Here is a 5160-nt window from a genome sequence, read left to right as displayed (position 1 = left end):
AGAAGATCTTCACCCTGAAACCTACAGCGTCCCTTTTCAGCAGGAAGTAGCTAAGAGAATATGCCATCCCCTTTTCCCTATGAATCAGGGTGAAATCTCTCTCAGAGAGGAGTGAGACAAAGGACACACTGACAAAGGAGATTAATCAGAACTGGCTTTGACAAGCACTGTGACAGTGGGACAATTAAAACAGATTTTCAAGGGAGAAAAAAAAAGAGGAACAAACTGTAGAGAAAATAGTGCAACAATGAATGAATGGAAACCCCACATCTCTGTAAATGTTCATTAAAATTAATAAAATTTAATTTAAGAAAAAGATGCCCCTGATTTCCCAAATGCAACACATCATTTGTGGTGGGTTGGGGGTTTTGTTTTTAATTGTCATTGGTGGTGCCATCAAATGTACTCTGACTCATGATGACTCGAGCATGACTCATAGCAAACCTATGAACAAAAGGCCTGAAGCCTTTGGATGCCTCTCCTGCTTCCCAATAACAATACTCTCATGTATTAATTCCAAATCTCAACCAATCCCATATGTAATTCTCACCGTCTCTCCTGGGCTGAAGTATTTTGTTACAGTCACTGACACTCTACCTTGTTGAGAGTCTGCCTTTTTCTCTGACCCTCCACTTTTCTAAGAATCATGCCCATGTCCAGGGCCTTCCGACCACATGCCCTAAGTATGTGAGATGAAGTCTAAAATTTTTGCCTCTACTGAGCACTTTGGCTGCACTTCTCCCAAGACAGAATGTTCTCTGGGCAGTCAATGTGTATTCCATGCTCTTCACCAACACCACCGTTCAAAGGCATCAGTGGCTTCCTTATTTACTGCCCGACTTCCAGATACATAGGAAGCAATTGAAAGTACCATGATTCGGATCAAGTGCACTTTAATCTTTGAATATCTTTGCTTTTTGGCATTTTAAAAAGATCCTTGATTTGCCTAATGCAATACAATTTATTGGCTGCTACTTCCATGAGTGTTAAAACTGCAGGTCCAAATAAGATGAAATTGTTGATAACTTCAATCTTTTCTCCACCTATCATGATGTTGTTTATTGGGCCAGTGGTGAAAAATTTTATTTTCTTATTTTTTAGATAAAATCTATACTTAAAATAGTAGTCTTAGATGTAATTCAGTAAATGTTTCAAGTCCTTTTCATTTTCCTCAAGCAAGGTTGTGCATATGCATGTCACAGGTTATTGATGACTCTTTCTCCAATCCTGATGTCACATTTTTCAGATAGTCTAATTTCTTTAATTATTCGCTCAGCATACAGATTGAATAGGTATAATCAAAGTATAGAACAGTGGCATACACCTTTCCCGATTTTACACCATGCAGTATCCCCTTGTTGTGTTCAAATAACTGCTTCTTGGTCACAGACAGGTTCCCCATGTACACAAGTAAGTGGTTTGGAATGCCTTTTCTTTTCAAAGTAAGCCATAATTTGCTACAGTGGAATGCCTTTGCATAGTCTTGGTCTATATATAGATTTCTCATGAGCATTAGTAAGTGTTCTAGGGTTCCCATTTTTCCCACTGTTATGAATAATGTGTTATGATTGACAGTGTCACATGCCTTTGGATAGTAAAAACACACAAGAAATCAGCTTTCTGATATTCTCTGCTTTCAGCAAAGATCCATCTAAGATCAGCAAATCCGTCCTTCCATAGCTGCTTCTGTATCCAGCTTGAATTTCTGGCAGCTCCCTGTTGGTGTTCTGCTCCAGATGCCTCTAAATAATCTTCTGTAAGATTTTAACTGCATGTGACATTGGTGAGGTCATAGAGAATTAAGTTGCTAACTCAAAGGTCAGCAGTTGGAAGCCAAAAGTCAATCTAGGTCAGCAGTTGGAAGCCAAAAGTCAATCTGGGAGTAAGATCATTTGGTAGATACATAGTCATAGAAAACTTATGGACAGTTCTACTATGTCTTACAGGTTTTGTATTGGTTGGAATTGACTTGATGGCAGTGAGATTTCAAACTAGTGATTAAATAATAATAATAATAAAGAATAAGAAGAGAAGAAGAGGAGGAAGAGGAGGAGGAGGAGGAGAAGTCATTGTTGTTGTTGTTATGCACCACGAGACAGAACTGACTCATAACTGACCCTCCAGCCAGGTTTCAGAGTCAGTAAACACACGAGAAGAGCTGGCCAATCTCTTTCCCACAGAGCAACTGGTGATGAACTACTTCCAGGCTTAATTATGCACAATTGTGTAAGAGAAAGAAGGCATAACCTTAACAGGAACAGGAAAAACATGTTAAGCAGATCACAGGCCATTAAAGAGGAAAAGTAAGGAGGAGCAATTGTCTCATAATAGCAGCAAGGCTCATACATCAAACTAAATGTCAAAAAATAACTCCTCTTTTGTGACAAGGAACAAGACAATAAAACCATATCTCCTAGCTCTAAGTGGTTGTGAGCTGCAGCCAGAACGATCGAGGTGGTTTGCAACAACCATATGGGGAAGAAGGTCTGTGTTGAGTGCAACACTGAGGACACCAGTGGAGACCTTAAGAAGCTGATCACAGCCCAAACTACACCTGCTGGAACAAAATTGTCCTTAAACAGTGATACACCATTTTCAAGGACCACGTGTGTTTGGGCCTCTATGAAATCCACAATGTTATGAACGTAGAGCTTTATTATCAATAAGGCAGAATTCCTTCTTATTTTACCCTCCCTTTTCCCTGACCACTATCCTCACTGGCATGGGCACTTGTTTTTAAAAACATTAATGAAAAATTAGATGCTGGGGGTGGAGGGAATCTACTGTCTTAAAATTTCAGCACTCACTCAAGGCGTGGCATTCAGGTACTTAAAAATACCTTGGAGACTAAACACAATAAACATACTAAGTAGTGCAGGTTTGAATGTAATGAAATTCGCTCCAGGCCCTAGCATAGTATAGATTCTCAAACTCAGTATCAGATTAAGAGACTTCAAAGGGATTATATTGTTCCACCCTGTAGGGCTCTACAATGATTAGAGATAATATTTATGATATACACAGCTCATGATGTTCTAAAAGCTAGGCATCATCATTTTGGTTTGTGCAAGGGCTCACATAGGCATGCAAACATTTAAAAAAAATGATGGAGAAAGACCGAGTGGTTGTGTGACTCTTCATGACTGTGTGGAAAGAGTTTCTTTAAATATGTTTGTAGCCAAATTGCTGGCCCCACTTGCAAGCTTCAGGCAATACACACTTGGTCCTGGGAAAGCATGGTGAAAGGGGAGGACAGGGCTGCAGGTAACTGAAGCAAGACTTGCTCAGTTAGATAGATGGTCTTTTGTGTGTACAATATGCTTCTCTTGTGCTTTTTGTGATAGTACAGATGTCCTAAAAACAGTTTGGCTTAGCAACATCACAATAATGCAACCCTCAATTTCTGCATGACTGAGTTTGTTGTTACTGTTGGCAACTCCTGTTGAATTAGTTCCCAACTTACAGCAAAGATTTCATGCATGGGAAAAATAAACATTGTCCAGTTCTGTTCCAGCCCCATTATCTTACTAATAAGACAGTTGTGTTTCATAGGATTTTCAGTGACTGATTTTCTGAAGATCACCAGCCCTTCCTTCCTACTCTTAGTTTTGAATCTTTATTGAAATCTATTCATGATCAGAGCAGCACACTAAGCCTCCAGGAAAAGAGATGTGGTGGCTATACAATAGGTACATTTGCTGAGAACCAAACCCAGATTATCCCCCTGCATGGAAGGTGAGAATTCTACCACCCAGTTACTATTTACGGAGTTCTGGTGGTATGTGTTGTACTCATAACTAACCAAAATACCACTCATCTCTGGCAATTCAAACCCACCAGCAATTTGGAGAAAGAAAGATAGCCAGTTAAGATTTACAGTCTTGGGAACCCAATGGGGTGTCACCATGAGTTGGAATTTCAGTGGCAGTGAGAGTAGCTATTTTTAAAAATCCAGGTACTACAGAGTTTATTCCAATGCAATGTGATCTAGGTGTCTCAGAGCAGAATTCTGCTCCAGAGGTTTCTCAACATCTGACTTCTCAGAAGTAGATCCCCAGGTCTCTCCTTCGAGGTGCCTGGGTGTGTGAATTCAAACTTCTGGTATTTCTGTTAGGAGCCTGAAGTCCTCACTTGTACCATTCCGAGATTCCTGAACAACATTTAGGATCCTGTTTATTTTATCATGGCCTGGGTTGTTCTGTTTCAACAGGTTTGGAGAACAGATGCTGGATTGGAAAGAGGCACCATTAAACAAGACAATACAAGAGGCCTGAAGAGAGCTGATGCCTCCAAAGATGGACCACCTGGGACTGTAGCAGAGGAACAGCAAAAATCCTGACAAACAGCAAGAATTCAGAATAAATAACGCAATATAGGATTCCCACAAAATGTTTTTCTTTGCCTTGCTTTAAACATCTGGTGCTGATTTCTTTTTCAAATGTACTGCAAAATCATGTTGCCAACCACTTACAGCTGAGGTTCTATCTGTGTCTGTGGCCCATGCAGTGACAATGGAATGACAAAAGGGAATTCTCCTCTCTATGAAATAATTTCTAAGGGTTTCAAATACTGTCAGCACCTTTGTGTACATTGTCAGTGATTTTGAAAATAAGCTTCCTCTATGGTTGCTTCTCATTCTTTGACTCATTTATAGGATAAAGAATGCTTCCTCATATCAAGGAGGCTTTCATTCACTAGGAATGAAAATTTATTTGACAGAGTTCATTACACAGTTAATCTTCAACAGACTTTTAAAAAATTTGTTTTAATGAAAGTTTACAGAGACTTAGGATTTCCAGTCATTCACTGTTGCACTTTTCTCCCTGTCCACCTCCTCCCCACTTTTCTCCTTGATAAGTAAAAGAAAGACTGTTTCTTTGCTATGCAATCCCTCCCTCCAAGTCCACTGCACTGTGCAGCCTTCATTCAATGGATGTCAAATACAAACTCCTCAAGGTGAAGAAGCTTCCTGCGTAGGAATGCAGGGGATCCCATCCAGACCAATCCCACAGATGCCAAGGCAGGGCTAGGCTCTGACCAGTCTCACGAGCCTGGGAGCCAATAAAAACAGTACCACTTGCCGCTCACTCCCTTTGTCTTCATGCCGCCCTGCCAAAGGGTTGGGCACCCCAGATGTTTCAAGGGTGCTTTTCCCGCCCC

Source organism: Elephantulus edwardii, unplaced genomic scaffold (assembly GCF_000299155.1).
Source record: "Elephantulus edwardii isolate Elephantulus edwardi_28Jun2011 unplaced genomic scaffold, EleEdw1.0 scaffold00031, whole genome shotgun sequence".
Taxonomy (NCBI): Eukaryota; Metazoa; Chordata; class Mammalia; order Macroscelidea; family Macroscelididae; genus Elephantulus; species Elephantulus edwardii.
This window is presented reverse-complemented; position numbering follows the sequence as displayed.